Source organism: Saccopteryx leptura, chromosome 4 (genome assembly GCF_036850995.1).
Source record: "Saccopteryx leptura isolate mSacLep1 chromosome 4, mSacLep1_pri_phased_curated, whole genome shotgun sequence".
Classification (NCBI taxonomy): domain Eukaryota; kingdom Metazoa; phylum Chordata; class Mammalia; order Chiroptera; family Emballonuridae; genus Saccopteryx; species Saccopteryx leptura.
This window is the reverse complement of record NC_089506.1, coordinates 217,743,124-217,761,589: the sequence shown is the minus strand read 5'-3', so window position 1 is coordinate 217,761,589 and position 18,466 is coordinate 217,743,124. Positions and strand designations below refer to the sequence as shown.

Genomic DNA, 18,466 nt, shown 5'->3' with positions numbered 1-18,466 from the left:
AAAAGGAAAAGTCAAGTAAAGCCCAAAACAAAATGTGCCATTTATATTAAATGCCCAGAATAAGCAAGTCTGCAGCGACAGAAAGTACATTAATGGTGACCTAGAGTTGGGGTGGGAGTGGGAGGTGGACTGAGGGGAAGAAGTGACCTCTGATAGGGATAAAGTTATTTTGGACATGAGAATGTTTCAAGATGATGGTGATGACTGTTCTGTGAATAGACTAGTACAGTATATGGATTTTTTCTCAACAAGGTTATTACCACAAAGGAGATATAACCCAAAACAAAAATTCTATGTTCACATCGTCTCTCTCTCTCTCTCTTTAGAGAAAGGCAGGGAGAGAGAGACAGAGAGACAAGACCATCAAGCTGTTCCTGTATGTGCCCTGCCCCGGGATCGAACCATAGCCACTTATTTTTAGATCTGGGTGGGCTTTAGATAGTATTGGGCTATCTGCCCCTACAGATGCTTCCTAAACCTCCAAGTGTGTCACCCCCAGGGCTGCCCACCTCCTGCTCTGGTCACCACTTTACACTCTGCCTGGACATGTAATGGAAGGAAGCATGCTGGTCCCCCTGCTCACTGGTCTCAGCTGCCACCTCATTTCTTGGCTACCCTGGATGGAACGGGTAGAAAGAAGAGAAAGACAGACTTGGCAGAATACAGGTGAATCTTGCGGAAGATTGGAGTGAGAAACCATCTAGGGCAAACTCAGAAAGAACGAAAGAGACTGTTAAGAAGGAAAAGAACTAACTTCAACAACTTCATCTCCGTGATCCTTTCCCCCCTACGCTACTTCGAAGATGGCAGGCAGTGTCTAGGTTGTCTCCTTTCTGGAGACGCACTGGAGGGAGCAGCCCGCAGTTAAGTGTTACACATATCTGCTTCAAGTCTTTTATGTTGTTGTTGTTGTTCTTTATTTTTTTTATTTTTCTGAAGCTGGAAACGGGGAGAGACAGTCAGACAGACTCCTGCATGCGCCCGACGGGGATCCACCCCGCACGCCCACCAGGGGCGATGCTCTGCCCACCAGGGGGTGGTGCTCTGCCCCTCCGGAGCGTCGCTCTGCCGCAACCAGAGCCACTCTGGCGCCTGGGGCAGAGGCCAAGGAGCCATCCCCAGCGCCCGGGCCATCTTTGCTCCAATGGAGCCTTGGCTGCGGGAGGGGAAGAGAGAGACAGAGAGGAAGTAGGGGGGTGGTGGAGATGCAAATGGGCGCTTCTCCTATGTGCCCTGGCCGGGAATCAAACCCGGGTCCCCCGCACGCCAGGCCGACGCTTTACCGCTGAGCCAACTGGCCAGGGCCTCTGCTTCAAGTCTTTATGGAAGTTCACCTCCTCGTGGTCTCCCCTGGCTTTCCTATCCAAAATTTCAATACCTTCCCTGACCCTGACACTTCCTAGACCCTTCCCCACTTTTGTCTTATTTTATTTATCTTTCTTCCTTAGAATTTAACCTCTGTAAGGGCAGGAATTTTTATTTTGGGGTTTTAATTTTTGGGGGGTGGCGTTAATTTTTATCTGTTTTGTTCACAACCATAACTTCAGTGCCTAAAAGATCCCAGAATAAGCACTCATACATATGTACGGAAGGAAGGAAGGAAGGAAGGAAGGAAGGAAGGAAGGAAGGAAGGAAGGAAGGAAGGAAAAGAACCTACTATGTGTGGGACAAGTCTTAAAAGAATATTTTGCAAACCTGACAGAGTCATAGCTAGGAGGCAAGGGAGATAATGAGTCCTTTTTTGTCATATAGGCCCATCTAAAAAAGTCTGAAATATAAGGAGATAAGTCTAGAATAACATCTGGGCCATGAGATGGCTCAGTGGTAGAGTGTTGGCCCGGTGTGTGGATATCCCAGGTTTGATTCCCAGTCAGGGCACACAGGAGAAGTGACCATCTGCTTCCCCGTCCCTCCTCTTCCTCCTTCTCCCCCTTTTCCCCTCCCTCAGCCATGGCTCAATTGGCCCAGGGAGCTGAGGATGGCTCTGTGGAGTCTCTTCCTCAGGCACTAAAAATAGTTCTGTTGTGAGCATGGTCCCAGGCCGGAGGTAGTGGACCCCGGTCAGGGCACATGCGGAGGTCTCTATCCCACCTCCTCACACTTTGAAAAAAAGGAAAAAAAAAAAAAAAACATCTGGGCCACGAGGGACTAGTGTTAGATGGACCCATAACTCATAAGCCAACAGCTTCTTTGACCAGACCGTTCCATACAGAGACACAGAAGAGAAGACAAACATCAGACTCCTCCTGACAGCCAGGACTGGCTTCTGATCCAAGCCCTATCCTTCAGTATAACTTTTGCAAAATCATATAATATATTTTTAAAAGATTCTATTTATTGATTTTAGAGAGAGGATAGATAGAGAAAGGCAGGGGGGAGGTGCGGGAAGCATCCGCTTGTAGCAGCTGCTTTCCATGTCCCTTGACTGGACAAGCCCGAGATTTCGAACCAGCGACCTGTGTTCCAAGTCAACGCTCCATCCACTGCACCACCACAGGTCAGGCTTTTTCCATAATATTTTAAAGCTTCACTTCCTCTTTACTAATGCCTTCATATTTATCAAGATTCAGTAAGATAAAATGTAAAAGCCTCTGTCAGTCCTTTAGGAAAGTACTCCTTCTTGTGACTTCTGCCTGTGAACACAGGCTTGTTATTCAAGAGTTTGAAGCTACAGTGTCAGTCTGATTTTTAAAAAATCTGATGTTTTCTCTTAGGACTTTTGAAGAATGTAATGGTTCTAAAGACATATGTTATAATTCTTTAGGTAGGGAGTTAAGGATGTAAGAAATAAAGGATAAGGAGTTGAGGGTTGGCATTTGTATTAGCTTTACTTCTTGGAATATAACCCAGAATCCTAATGAGCTTATAGCCGAGTCTCTGGGGCCTGCCCAACATCCCTCTTCAGCCTTGGACATTCGGAAGGAGCCCCGTACTAAATGCAGGGGCCCTGGAATCAGCCCACACGGCCTTGAAGTCCTGGGTCAGCCTGTTGCTACTGGCCTTAGGCTAGCTACTCAGGTACCAGAGCTTCAGCCTTCTTGTCTGCAGAGAGGAGATACAGTACGGACTCCAGGGTGGTGGGGAGATTGGAAGGAGCCGTGGGTGTGAAGTACTTGGTAGTGCTTGGCTCTGAGAGTGCACCCTCAGCACATGTGACCTGTCGTCATTCCAGAGCTTGGAATTCAGAATCAGAATCAGGTTGGGTTCTGCTCACAAGGTCACATGGATACAGCTGGGTCCTAGATATACCTCCGCCTGAACACAGCCTCCAGGTCAAGGTGACTGTGAAGGGCCCCCCACTTTCAGGACTGAGTAAGGTCTCTGCTCTCCGGAGCTGCCTCTGCCCCACTAAGGCTTAGGGGGTGAAGGGGGGGGGCATGCTGCTTCCAGCTGTGGGACAGCATTAAAACCCGCCATCTGCTGCTTGTCAGAGGCACCTCCGTACAGCACGTTTTTCCCAGATATTACCATATGTCGGCTATGTGCCAGGCACTGTGCTAGGTGCTAGGACAGTGCAAAGATAAGATACAATTTGGACCCCGCTCTCAAAGATCTCAAACTTTGACTAGGAGAATAAGGTGTTGTGACTGCCATTTACCCAGCTGATCGTCATTTATTGACCCCCGACCACATGTAAGACACTGATTCGGGCACAGCCCTAGAAATCCAGAGGGATATGGGGGTGGCTTGGTTATACCCATCTAACCCAGTGCCTGGCCTCCAGAAATGCTGATGAGATGGGTGGATGGAGCTGGTGGGATGGCTGGTTGACAGGGAAGGTTTCAGAGTAGAACTAGCCGTGGATCTTGTTGAATAGAATTTACTCTGTGGAGAAGGTGGTGCAAAGATATGGTCCTTAGGTTCATCTGAGGCTGAAGGCACGAAGCTAGTTGTATGTAAGGGTTCCTGCAGCGCCTGAGTGGGAAGTTCATCAAATGGCTATGCGGTCACTCAGTTATCTTCACACGTGCATCTCTCTTGGTCTGCTATCCATTTGTGCACTTTTGATGAGATACCGAAACCAAACACCTATTTCTCTATTTTATGAAAGACACCTGTGCCAGCACAACAGCTGACCCTCAGGCACAGAGAGAAGGGGTGCTTGGGAGGGGAAGAGATTAAGGTGAACCCAGGCACACTGCCCTCCGCGAGAGAGCAGCCATTTCTCGGTTTAAACTAGTTTCTGAATGCAAGAGCACGGGCCAACTGTTTCCAGCTCCACTGAGGTTTCAAAAGCAGCTGGAAACATGGGCTTTTTAAAAAGAAATCTCCCAATTTTAAAATAAAGATGAACTGGAATTTTAAGATGATATTTTGTGGACCAGTTGAGATAAAATTTCCAATGGTAGCTACCAGTTTGTACCCTCTGCTTAGGGAACCAAGAGAAATCGGCTAGAAAGATGAGCTGAGGCCAAGCTTCAAATGGCCTTAGTGCCACGCTAGAAGAGTTCCGGGAGTGAGCGGCTGATGCCAGGGTAGTGGAGTGGCATGTGAAATAAAGGGAGTCAGGATTGTAGGTTACTGCAGGAACACAGGTGTGTGACAGTGAGGTTCAAAGATGGTGACAGTGGGGCTGGAGAAATGGGCTGGATTAAAAACAAGGTAAGAAGATGAGGGAAATGAAGGGAGGGGGGCAGGAGAAAAGATAACCGAGGTCCCAGTTCGACCGAGAACGAACCATCTCTGTTGCCAGAAAGCAAAAGGCCAGGCAGGCTGGTGTTAGGCCTGGTGAGTTCCGAGAAGTCAGCCTGAAGGTCATCTCAGCACGAAGGAGGCCTGCCCTGCGCCGTGCGGTCCTGGCTCCGCTCCTGGACGACAGGCGTCCCGTTTATAAACAGACTTGACAAGCAGGTAGCCTACAGAATGGGGCCGACGCCACCGACTTCTTACGGCGGCGACGGTGAGGAATCGCGGAGGCAGTGGGCCGGCCGGCCGGCCAGCCCTGGGGCGGGCGAAGAGGAGCGAAGGCTTTCGTACCCGGGGCTGCGGAAGGCAGGTCCCAGGGAGGGGCCGGCGGAGGGCCTCACGCGGCCGGGGACCAGGCGGCCGGCGCGGCCGCACAACCGCCCGCCGCCACGTGCATCTCGGTCCCGGCCGGCGCGCGGAGGCCCAGGATGCACCGCGGCGCCCCCGGCGCGCTCCCGGCCGGCGCGGGCGCGCGCCCCTTCCCTCCGCAGCTCCGAGCCCTCCCTTTCCGGAGCCCGGGAGGGCAGGGAGGGCTCTCCGAGGAGCCCGGCCCCGGCCCCGCGCCGGACGGGAAGCCCAGCACGGGCTCCGGCGGCCGGACCCCCCGAGTCCCCGCGCGCGCCGGAAGTGCCGGTGCCTCCCGCCCGCGTCGGCGCCGCTCTAGGAGCCGGGGGTGCGGCCGTCTCAGTGGGAATAACCCCTTCGGCCCCGGGGGCGCAGGTCGCCGGCTGGAGGAGCGGGTTCGTCTCCTCTCTGGGCCGGGTTGTTCGGTGTCCCCTCCGGGGGGCGTTTTGATGGGCGCGTGTGCGGCCCGGGTCTCGTGGGCAGAGACCCCCCTGGGTTTCCGTCCCCGCTCGGCGCAGACGCTGGGCGACCCTGGGCAGCTTAGTCAGCCGCTCTGAGCCTCGGCTCTCCTAGCGGCAGAATAACCGTGTCCGCCTCAAGGACTTGCTGTAAGTACTCAGGGAGTGAGTACCTGTACTGCCCGAGAAGAGGCCTGCCTCGTGCTAAGTGCGCGGCGAATGCTAGTTACTATTTTTCACGGCTACCTTTTGAAAAAGGACCGTCGGTAGAGGGTCAGTTTGGCGACATGCTAGGAAGGGTAGCAGCCGCTGCTGTTCCTGAGGGCCTTCTTTGTGCAAAGTTCCTCACACACCTTCTCGCTACATCCTGAGGGCCTTCTGTGAAGGGAGCGTTGTTATTACCCCTGTTTCATGAAGGAACTGAGGTTAATACCTGAATGCATGTCAGAGTCTCATTGGAACACGAGGCCCTCTGGTTCCAGGATGCGTGCCTCTTCCTCTCCTCCGCACTACATCTCTGATCTGGGAAACTCTTTCTGGGAATATTCCAAACTAAATCTTCAAAAGCCGTGATGGTGTCATAGACATGGCTGTCTCTTGTTGGTCGAGCCGAGGAGGCTGTGCAAAATCACCTAACTCCCTGCAACAGGAAAAAGTCAAGGCATAGTGCTGCCTGCCCCAGAAGGAACCCTGTCCTGGCTTAAGGAAAAGGATCTGTGACCTTAAAAAGAAGCTAGCTGCAGACATCCAAAGAGACAAAGGCCCTGAGTATATGTTTTAAGGATAAAACAAAACCACATTTTTATGTGCAGAATCAATTATCCAGCCTGACTGGTGGTAGCACAGTAGATAGAGCGTCCACCTTGAGGTCCCAGGTTTGAAACCCCCGAGGTCGGCTGGCTTGAGCTTGGGCTCATCCACCTTGAGTGCAGGGTCACCACCTTGAGCGTGGGATCATTGACATAATCAAGGTCTCTGGCTTCAGCGAGGCATCACTGGGTTGGCTTGAGCCCACCTGGACAAGGCACGAATGAGAAGCAATCAATAAACAACTGAAGTGCTGCGACTACGAGTTGATGCTTCTCATCTTGTCTCTAATCTCTCTCTCTCTCTCTCTCTCTCTCTCTCTCTCTTTCTCTCATGAGAGGAAAAAACAAAAACAATTACCATCCAGCCCAACCTTTCACACAACCTGTGAAAACCTCGGAGGCCAGCCCGACTAGCCATTTTTTCCTTTTCCAACCTCAGGGTCCCTTTGGGCAGTTTCCACATGGCTGTAGCAGTCAGTACTATACTAATTACCTCTGGTTAGGGTTTGTGGAGGCCTGGAGAGCATGGCCGAGCCATCCCGGCTTCCTTTCGTCCTCTAGGGATTTAGCAACTAGACAGTCATGCAAGAGAGCAGCCCAGGAGAGTGGAGGCTTTGGGAGTATGAGAGAAAGCGATGGGGCCATGGAGACGGGGACCTGGACTTGGTGGGCGTGGACTTTCTCACCTCCGTGACCTTGGCCACGCTGCTCGCTCTGCTGGTTTAAGCTGTGGGAGGGCAGGGCATTGTCCATCTTGTCATTTCTGACACCCCAGCACCAAGAAAGGTTGGCTTTCCTACGATCACTCCACAAGTTAGTGATTTAGTCAGGACTCTGGTCAGAAAGGGCACTGTCTCTTGGGATGTAGCCACGGGCAGGAAGAGGAGGGTGGCACCTCCCCAGTTCAGAGACCACACACACTTTCTCCGAGGAAGTGATGCCCATACCACACAGGGCAGATGTTTTCTAATAAGATTTGTTTTACGTGTTTGTTTTTTTCACTTCTTTTTATATTTTGAAAAAAATGCAAATGGGATCAACAGAGAAAAGTGAAAAGCAAGCTGCCCTCTTGCCTCTGCCCAACCGCAGCCCCTGTCATCGCCTCCTGAGCTTGGCACTGTTGCCAGTGTCCCGTGTAGCTCTCTAGAGTCTAGGCGGGTGCAAGCATAGCCTTTAGAAAAACACAAAATGATAGCACCCTCTCTTTGCTGGCTTTCCCCCTGGCTTTTTCACATAACATACTATATATATTTTGGAGGATGTTTCATGTTCCTTTTACATATCAGCTTTGTTTATTGTCACAGCTGCTGAGTATTTCATTATGTGGACGTGCCATCATTTATTTAATCAGCTCCCCTATTGGTGGACATACAGGTTGTTTTCAGTCTTGCTACCAAAGGAACGCTTTGATGCCATCACTGTGCATACATCTTTTTTTTTTAGTTATTTTTATTTATTTATTCATTTTAGAGGGGAGGGGAGAGAGAGAAGGGGGGAGGAGCAGGAAGCTTCAACTCCCATATGTGCCTTGACCAGGCAAGCCCAGGTTTTGAACTGGCAACCTCAGCATTTCCAGGTCGACGCTTTATCCACTGCGCCACCACAGGTCAGGCTTGTGCATACATCTTTGAGCGCCCATGCCACCATGCCTGCAGGATCTAGAAGCAGACCTGTTGGGTCAGAGGGTGTGGGCATTTTTTTTTTTTTTTTTTTTTTGTATTTTTCTGAAGCTGGAAACGGGGAGAGACAGTCAGACAGACTCCTGCATGCGCCCGACCGGTATCCACCCGGCACGTCCACCAGGGGGCGACGCTCTGCCCCGACCAGAGCCACTCTAGCGCCTGGGGCAGAGGCCAAGGAGCCATCCCCAGCGCCCGGGCCATCTTGTGCTCCAATGGAGCCTCAGCTGCGGGAGGAGAAGAGACAGACAGAGAGGAAGGAGAGGGGGAGGGGTGGAGAAGCAGATGGGCACCTCTCCTGTGTGCCCTGGCCGGGAATCGAACCCGGGACTTCCGCACGCCAGGCCGATGCTTTACCACTGAGCCAACCAACCAGGGCCGGTGTGGGCATTTTGAATTTTGACCAGTGTAGCCAAATTTTCCTTCGTTCAAAGAGGCAGTGCAGATGTATACTCTTACTGATAATGTCTGAGCGTGCCTGCTTCTCCACACAGCATATATCCAACTCTTCATATTTGATAGCCGTAGATGAAAATATACGATATTTCATGCATTAGGAAAATTTTTTTTTATAACAAACACTGGTAAGAGGAAATTGTAACCTAACATTGGAGAAATTAAGAAAGCATTGTGCTGCTTTAAATGAGCCCACATCTCGATCTGATGTGGACAAGTAAAATGGGATCATTTGCCATGAGTGTTCCGAGCCACCTATTTGGAAGAGACACAGAAAACTGGAGACGAAGGACGTCCCAATTCTTTTTTTAAAAAAAAGGGAAATGATATTAATAATACAAAGCAAAGGAGACTCACAGGAGAACTTTCTCCCAAGCCATGAATTAGATAACAAATATTTGCTTGGGTCTCCAGAAATTTCAGCAAATCTATAATCCCCTTTTAGCAATTGTGTAAGCAGAGCTTTGTACCTTATGTTTTGTGTACCAGCCCTGGATTCATGTGATCGTTTTCCCTTTACCGGTCCATTTTTTATCTTGTTAATGACACATGACTCCTCCTGCTACTATCAGTAATAATGGCCAGCAGTTAGTGGAGTGAGTCTTACCAGATGCCAGGCACCTGTTGTATAATATGTGGCTCTATAAACGCCGCAAGGGCTTTTCGAAACCACGCAAGGTATAAATAAAGAAACAAACAAACGCGACTGCCAAATTCCTCCATCTACTTTCTGTTACCCACCTAACAGCATCTTTTTAATATCTGAGGTCATGTAATTAGAAAAACTTCACATCTCTTTGACTTCATAATTCTCCTTAGGAACCTGTATTTGAAAACAAACAAACCTACAAAAACAAAACAAGAATTTCTTAGCAGTCAGAATCCATTAGTCAAGTGATAATAACCTTACAAAAATTTTATTTCTTTGCTTATTTATTGAGGACTCGGCAGGTTTTCTCAGTGGATAGAATGTCACCCCGGCATGCGGACATTCCAGGTTCGATCCCCAGTCAGGGCACACATGAGAAGTGACCATCTGCTTCTCTTCCCCGCCTCCTCTCCCTCTTCTCCCCCAGCCAGTATCTCAGTTGGTTTGATTGTGGCCCCAGGTGCTGAGGATAGCTCCATTGGTGCAAGCATCTGCCTCAAGCTAAAAATAGCTCGGTTGATTCGAGCATCAGCCCCAGGTAGGGGTTGCTAGGTGGATCCCAGTTGGGACATATGTGGGAGTCTGTCTCACTATCTCCCCTCTTCTCACTTAAAAAGGAAATTATTGATTGATTTCAGAGAGGGAGGAAGGGAGAAACAGAAACATTGATCTCTTCTTGCATGTGCCCTGACCAGGGGTTGAACCCATAACCTTGGCGCATTAGGATGGTGCTCTAACTAACTGGGCTATCTGGTCAGGGCCAACCTTACAAAACTTAACCCAGAAGACCCAGTAAGGAAAGTGGTGATCACTAGGAGCCCACAAAGAGCCACAGCGTCAGACGACTCTCAGGTCATTTATACAGTGAAAACAAGAACAGGGATTAACAGTGATAGAGTGCTTGCCCGCGCTAGACCCTCGTCTACGCTATTGTGCGTCAGCATGTTTAATCCTCACATCTCTAAGAAGTGGGAAAATATGTTTCAATAAAAAAAAAAACCTTAGAATTGATTTTTAGAGAGAAGAAGGGAGAGAGAGAGAGAGAGAGAGAGAGAGAGAGAGAGAGAGGAAGGAAGGTGGGGAAGGTACAGGAAGCATCAACTCATCATAGTTGATTCTTTTATGGGCCCTGACCAGGCAAGCCCAGTTTCAAACCGGTGACCTCAGCGTTCCAGGCCAGTGCTTCAGCCACTGCGCCACCCCGGGGCAGGCTCCACCCACAGCTTTCAGATAAGATGGACAGATAGGGGCTGAATAGCTTGCGTTTCAAGTTACAAGTAATTATAAGATTATGCACCACCAAAGCCAGAGAAATGCTCACAGATTTGACCCAATATTTCTATTTCTGAGACTGTATTTTAAGAAAACAGTAAAATAATAAATAAGAAAGAAAAGAGGAGCCTGACCAGGTGGTGGCGCAGTGGATAGAGCATCGGACTGGGATGCGGAAGGACCCAGGTTCGAGACCCCGAGGTCACCAGCTTGAGCACGGGCTCATCTGGCTTGAGCAAAAAAGCTCACCAGCTTGGACCCAAGGTCTCTGGCTCCAGCAGGGGGTTACTCGGTCTGCTGAAGGCCCACGGTCAAGGCACAGATGAGAAAGCAATCAATGAACAACTAAGAAGTCACAATGCACAACGAGAAACTAATGATTGATGCTTCTCATCTCTCTCTCTGTTCCTGTCTGTCTGTCCCTATCTATCCTTCTCTCTGACTCTCTCTCTGTCTCTGTAAAAATAAATAAATAAATAGAATTAAAAAAATTAAAAAAAAAAAAAAAAAGAAAAGAGGAAATGGTCAAAATTTGGGAGACTTATTCTCAGAGATGTTCATCAAAGTTTTTTTTTTTTTTTTTTTTTCAAAGTTTAAAAAAAAATTTTTTTTATTGATTGATCTCAGCGACAGAGGAAGGAAGAGAGAGAGAGAGGTAGGAATATCTGTTCCTGTCTGTGCCTTGACCAGGGATCAAACCGGCAACCTCTGCGCTTCAGGACAATGCTTCAACCAACTGAACTGTCCAACCAGGGTCAAAGTATTATACAAGTGGCAGCACTGAAAATATTCAACAACAGAAAAATGACTCAGCAAAATATGTTTATGTGGCCTGACCAGGCAGTGGCGCAGTGGATAGAGCATCGGACTAGGATGCAGAGGACCCAGGTTCGAGACCCTGAGGTCGCCAGCTTGAGCGTGGGCTCATCTGGTTTGAGCAAAGCTCACTAGCTTGAACCCAAGGTCGCTGGCTCCAGCAAGGGGTCACTCAGTCTGCTGAAGGCCCGTGGTCAAGGCACATATGAGAAAGCAATCAATGAACAACTAAGGTGTTGCAACGCGCAATGAAAAACTAATGATTGAGGCCCTGGCCGGTTGGCTCAGTGGTGGAGCGTTGGCCTGGCGTGCAGAAGTCCCGGGTTCGATTCCCAGCCAGGGCACACAGGAGAAGCGCCCATCTACTTCTCCACCCCTCCCCCTCTCCTTCCTTTCTGTCTCTCTCTTCCCCTCCCGCAGCCGAGGCTCCATTGGAGCAAAGATGGCCCGGGCGCTGGGGATGGCTCCTTGGCCTCTGCCCCAGGCGCTAGAGTGGCTCTGGTCGCAACAGAGCGACGCCCCAGAGGGGCAGAGCATCGCCCCCTGGTGGGCGTGCCGGGTGGATCCCGGTCGGGTGCATGCGGGAGTCTGTCTGATTGTCTCTCCCCGTTTCCAGCTTCGGAAAGATACAAAAAAAAACCCATAAAAAAAACAACTAATGATTGATGCTTCTCATCTCTCTCCGTTTCTGTCTGTCTGTCCCTGTCTATCCTTCTCTCTCACTCACTCACTCTCTGTCTCTGTAAAACATAAATTTAAAAAAAAAGTTAAAAAAATATGTTTATGTGGAAATTGTATATACAGCCATTAAAATCATGGCTGTGAAGGCAATAAAGCAGCAAAAACTTACAACTATGTTTTTATTTGAAATTTTTTTTAAAGTACTCTTTTTTTAATGTTTATTTTACTGATTTTAGAGAGAAAGAGAGGGAGAGAGAGAGGGATACAGGAACATAGATCTGATCCTGTGTGTGCCCTGACCAGGGATCGAACCAGCAACCTCTGCACTTCGGGATGATGTTCTAACCAACCGAGCTACCCAGCCAGGGTACAGTGACATTTTTTAAAAAGCTTAGAAAAAAAAATACAAGAAGTAAATACAGCAAAAATAGTCGAACTCGGAGCAGGTGAAAGAGGAGTTAATTTTTTATCATATTTTTTGTATGGTTATATTAATTTTAGTGAAAAAAAGTGTATTTAAATGAAAGTTGAAGTTAATTAGCTGGAAAAACAGGAAGAAGGGAACAGAGCTCCAGGTCAGTGTGAACGCACATGTCATTTAGTCTTCACCCTCTCTGAGCCGCTTTCCCCATTTACAGATGAGGAAGTGGAGATTTAGAGAAGGTCCAGCAATTAACACAGGGTCACACAGCTGGAACGTGGTGGAGACAGGAATAGCAACAAAGCCTGACCAGGCGGTGGCGCAGTGGATAAAGCATCGGACTGGGATGCAGAGGACCCAGGTTCGAGACTCCGAGGTCGCCAGCTTGAGCACGGGCTCATCTGGTTTGAGCAAAAGCTCACCAGCTTGAACCCAAGGTCGCTGGCTCCAGCAAGAGGCTACTCGGTCTGCTGAAGGCCCGCCTGTGGTCAAGGCACATATAAGAAAGCAATCAATGAACAACTAGGGTGTTGCAACACGCAACGAAAAACTGATTGATGCTTTTCATCTCTCTGTTCCTGTCCATCTGTCCCTGTCTATTCCCTCTCTCTGACTCACTCTCTGTCTCTGTAAAAAAAAAAAAAAAAAAAAAAAAAAAAGAATAGCAACAAAGTCTTATTTGTCATCAAGTTCATGTCATTTTCACTACCAGGTTTCCCAAAACATGGAGTAGGGCTCAGGAAGGTGCCCCTTTAGGGCTGACAAAGACAGCAAGCCCCCCGTCTTCTGCGTAGAAGCAGCCCCTGCACCACAGCCTTTGGCTCTGGGACTAAGCCTGGGTTGAAATGCAGCCGTATCTTCCCCGTCAGCAGCACTTCGTGCAGGACATGGACCGTGCTGGCCCTCACACAGCACCCTCGTCGGCACAGGCGGTGCCCAGGGGACCTTAGATGCTCTCCGCCAGCTTGCTGAGATGGCACCATGAGAAATGTGGTCCTTCTGGTTCTCCTTCAGGTCATTAGGTCCCGCCCAAGAGAAAGTCTCAGATTGGTAAGCCTTTCACACTTCTCAGTTCTCTGTGTCTCTGTCTCTGTCACTCTCTTTCTCGTACAACAACACAAGACAAGCCCCCTAGACCCAGAGCCTCACTTTAATTAGGCAACAATATATAGGTGGCAATTTAACATTGATGGTAGTTTATTACTGTGGTAAAATTCATGTAACATTCACAATCTCAACATTTTTCAAGTATACAATTCTAGGCCCTGGCTGGTTGGCTCATTGGTAGAGCATAATCCCAGGGTGTGGAAGTCCCTCATTTGATTCCCAGTCAGGGCACACAGGAGAAGTGCCCATCTGCTTCTCCACCCTTCCCTATCCCACCCCATCTCTCTTACCCTCCTGCAGCCATGGCTCAAATAGTTCAAGCAAGTTGGCCCTGGGCGCTGAGGATGGCTCCATGGCCTCACCTGGGGCGCTAAAATAGCTTGGTTGCCAAGCAATGGAGCAGTGGGCCTGCAGGACAGGTAGAGCATCGCCTGGTAGGGGGCTTGCTGGGTGGATCAATCGAGGCACATGCAGGAGTCTGTCTCTGCCTCCCCGCCTCTCACTTAAGAAAAAAAATATAGGCCCTGGCCGGTTGGCTCAGTGGTAGAGTGTCGGCCTGGGGTGCAGGAGTCTTGGGTTCGATTCCCAGCCAGGGCACACAGGAGAAGCGCCCATCTGCTTCTCCACCCCTCCCTCTCTCCATCCTCTGTCTCTCTCTTCCCCTCCTGCAGCCAAGGCTCCACTAGAGCAAAGTTGGCCCTGGGCGCTGAGGATGGCTCCATGGCCTCTGCCTCAGGCGCTGGAATGGCTCTGGTTGCAACAGAGCGACGCCCCAGATGGGCAGAGCATCGCCCCCTGGTGGGCATGCCAGGTGGATCCCGGTCAGGCGCATGCGGGAGTCTGTCTGCCTCCCTGTTTCCCACTTCGGAAAAAATTTAAAAAATATATACACACACACACACACACAATTCAGTGACATCAGTTCATCACCATTATCCAGTTCCACAACATTTCATCACATCCGCAGTCACTTGCCCCCCCCGCCCCTGCCAACCATTCATCTGCTTTCTGTCTCTGTGGATGCGCCTCACAGAATCCTACAACATGCGCGCAGCCTTTTGTATCTGGGTTCTCTCAGCATGTCTTCAAGGCTCACCCATGTTTTAGCATACATCAGTGCTTCACTCTTTTTTTTTTAGATTATTTATTTATTTATTCATTTTTAGAGAGAGAGAGTGAGAGAGACAGAGATAGAACAGGGGGAGGAGCAGGAAGCATCAACTCCCATATGTGCCTTGACCAGGCAGGCCCAGGGTTTCAAACCGGTGACCTCAGCGTTCCAGGTCAACGGTTTAACCACTGCGCCACAACAGGTCAGGCCTTGCTTCACTCTTTTTTAATGGTAAAAATTGTATGGATACAAACCACATTTTGTTTATCTGTTCATAAGCTGCTAGACGTTTGGACTGTCTCCACTTTTTGGCTACTCTGAACAGTACTGTGAGCATTTGTGTACAGGTTTCTGTGCGGACACTTGTTTCCATTTCTCTTGGGGATATGTCTGGAGAGAATACATATATACCCCAGCATACACCTGCTGGGTTTATGCTAATTCTGTTTAACTTTTTGAGGAATTGCTAAACTTTTTCCACAGTGGCAATTCCATTTTTCATTCTCACCAGCAATGTACAAATGTTCTAATTTCTACACATCCTCACCAACATTGTTTCTTTTCAGATTAAAAAAAATCATTTTAGGTGCTGGCCAGCTGGCTCAGCAGTACAGCGGCAGCTTGGCGTGTGGAAGTCCTGGGTTCGATTTCCCAGTCAGGGCACACAGGGGAAGCACCCATCTGCTTCTCCACCCATCCCCTCCCCTTTCTCTCTCTCTCTCTTCTCCTCGTGCATCCATGGATCCATTGATTCAAGCATATCTCCCTGGTGCTGTGGATGGCTCCCTGGAGCTTCCACCTGGGGTGCTAAAAATAGCTAGGTTGGAGCATGGCCCCAGATGGACAGAGCATTGGCCCCAGACAGGGGTTGCCAGGTGGATCCCAGTCGGGTGCATATGGGAGACTGTCTCTGTATCTCCTTAATCTCACTTAAAATGTGTATATATGTATTTTTATTATCATAGCCATCCTAGTGAGTGTAACATGGCATGCATCTCATTCTGGTGTGCATTTGCATCTCCCTAATGAATAATAATGTTGAACATCTATCTTTTCATGTGCTTGTTGGCCATTTTTAAACCTTCTTTGGAGAGAGAAGTGTGTATTTGATTTCTTGCCCATTTTTTAAAAATTATTTATTTATTTTTTTGGTGGGCCATCATCTTTAATCCTAGCTTGCACCCGGCGGGCAAGTAAAAACACACACTGGGCTCCAAAACCCACTCATTCAGTGCTCACAAAGCTACTGACTTATCTGAGTTTCCTAGAATCAAAGGTTTCTAGCTCACCAGACTTATTCACCTCTGTTCTTCTTTGCTCATTTTTAATTGTTTTTTTTTTTTTTTTGTCTTTACAGTTGAATTTTAATGGTTCTTTTTTTTACTTTTTTTTTTTTTGCATTTTTCCGAAGCTGGAAATGGGAGGCGGTCAGACAGACTCCTGCGTGCGCCCAACCGGGATCCACCCAGCATGCCTACCAGGGGGTGATGCTCTGCCCCTCTGGGGCGTCGCTCTGTTGCATCCAGAGCCATTCTAGCACCTGAGGCAGAGGCCACAGAGCCATCCTCAGCGCCCAGGCCATCTTTGCTCCAATGGAGGGGAAGAGAGAGACAGAGAGGAAGGAGAGGGGGAGGGGTGGAGAAGCAGATGGGCACTTCTCCTGTGTGCCCTGGCCAGAAATCGAACCCGGGACTCCTGCACGCCAGGCCGACGCTCTACCACTGAGCCAACCGGCCAGGGCCTGGTTCTTTTTTTTTTAATTAAGATTTTATTTATTAAGTTTTTAATTAATTTTAGAGAGAGGGAGAGAGAGAGAGAGAGAAAGGCAGTGGGGAGGAGCGGGAAGCATCAACTCATAGTAGTTGCTTCTCATATGTGCCCTGACCAAGCAAGCCCAGGGTTTTGAACTGGCGACCTCAGTGTTCCAGGTCGACACCTTCACTGCACCACCATAGGTCAGGCTGTAATGGTTCTGTATGAGCTCTGAAGATGAGTCCTTTATCAGATGTGGCTTACTAATGTTTCCTCCCATTCTGTGGGTTGTCTCTACTTTCTTGATAGTTTCCTTTGATACACAAATTTTAAATTTTTTGATGAAGTCTGATTTACCTATTTTGTTGTTGTTGCTTATACTTTTGGTATCATATCTAAGAAACCACTGCCAAATCCAAGGTCACGAAGATTCAACCCAATGTTTTCTTCTAAATGTTTTATAGTTTAAGGTCTTAAATTTAGGTCTTTGAATAATTTTGAGGTAATTTAACGTTGTATTTATTTTTCTACTTATCATTTATACAAGCAATTTTCTATTTACAGAGATTAAGTTTCCTCCTCAGCTATGTTTCTTTCAGTTAAGAAAAATGACTCATAGCCCTGGCTGATTGGCTCAGTAGTACAGTGTCGGCCCAGCATCTGGAAGTCCCAGGTTTGATTCCTGGCCAGGGCACACAGGAGAAGCGCCCATCTGCTTCTCCACCCTTCCCCCTCTCCTTCCTCTCTGTCTCTCTCTTCCCCTCCTGCAGCCAAGGCTCCATTGGAGCAAAGTTGGCCCGGGCGCTGAGGACAGCTCCATGGCCTCTGCCTCAGGCACTAGAATGGCTCTGGTTGCAACAGAGCAGTGCCCCAGATAGGCAGAGCATCGCCCCCTGGTGGGCATGCAGTGGATCCTGGTCGGGCACATGCGGGAGTCTGTCTCTCTGCCTCCCTGCTTCTCACTTCAGACAAATACAAAAAGAAAAAGAAAAAAAGAAAAACGAGTCATACTGAAGAAAAATATCAACTAAATGACACTACAGAGGGTACGAGGTAAGGGGCTGGGGCAGCTAATAGCTGAGGATTTGGGACTTGAACCCATTGAGCATGAGGGAGAGCATGGAAGGAGGGCTTGGTTCCGAGCTGCAGAGGACATGGGAGTTGTGAGCACGGGGGTACGACCTGAGCTGAGAAGACTGTGGGGCCACTCGAGGTCTCGGGCAGAGGAGTGACCGGTCCACACTCGCAGAGGCAGAAGGGAACTCCCAGGTCCTCGGACCCAGCTCTTGCCCCACGTTTGAGGACCACATTCCTGAAAAGGAGTCCCAGTACACCTTGTGGGTGTGGACATCTTCCTAAAAGAAGGCCTCGTCCTTTCCTGGTGGCCGCATCTGACAGCTCCCGCCACCTCTGTGGTTAGATGAGCTCATCGGAGAGACAGCTCATCAGAGTCACCTTGTGGGCCTTTGGCCCCGTCCTGAGAGCATCCCCATCCACAGAGCAGAGGATCGGAGCATCTGGTCGTGGCCTCCGCCCTCCCAGGTCACTCAGGACACGGCTCCCCGAGGCCCGGTCTCCTGCGCACCAGGCTGAGGCCTGTGTGCTCTGGCGGAGGGGTGAGGCGGAGCCAGCTCGAGCAGGCGTGCTCAGAAGTCGTGCAGCATTTCATCTGACCACCCTGGATCCTGGGAATCGAAGCTCACCCCCTTTCAGAAAGAGGAGGCCGAATTGCTGAGGGACGAAGTGAGTGGCCCCGGATCACGCTGGCCATGAGGATGGAGCAGAGTGTGGACCTCGGTCTACCTCCAGGACCGCCTTGCTCCCACGGCAGCCTGAGCCGCGTGGACGGGGCCATGTGGCAGGCTGGCGTGATGTGACCAAGAAGAGCACAGTGGTGGGCTGTACGTGAAATACGTGGTGGTCACCCTCGTCCTCCCAGGGCTTCCCCTGCCAGGGTTGTCGCCTTCGTGGCCACTGTGCCAGCAGACTGCGGGCAACAGGACAGCACTCCGCTGCCGGTAGTCAGCGCGCCCTTTGCCACCCTCAGAACATGGCCCACAAGCGGTCCCTGGAGAGTGCCCAGCCCAAACAGGGGTGCCCTGCCTCTATGGGCACCTCTCCAACCCCTGGAGCCAGATGAGGGAGGGGATGTCGTGCTGAGTGGCTCCCCCCTGCCATTCCAGACACCCACGGGCCAGGCACGGAAAGGTGGCTGACAGCCACG

At 49.7% G+C, this 18,466-nt stretch overlaps 1 protein-coding gene and 1 non-coding gene across 2 annotated transcripts in view; both read left to right on the top strand.

The window, feature by feature from the left end:
* The window catches only part of STX1B (syntaxin 1B), a 254,524-nt gene that overhangs the window by 147,161 nt on the left and 88,897 nt on the right, over nt 1–18,466 (top strand). The window lies entirely within an intron of this gene.
* On the top strand, nt 13,901–13,976 carry TRNAP-GGG (transfer RNA proline (anticodon GGG)). Its single transcript has one exon. It is a non-coding gene; the product is annotated as a tRNA-Pro (tRNA).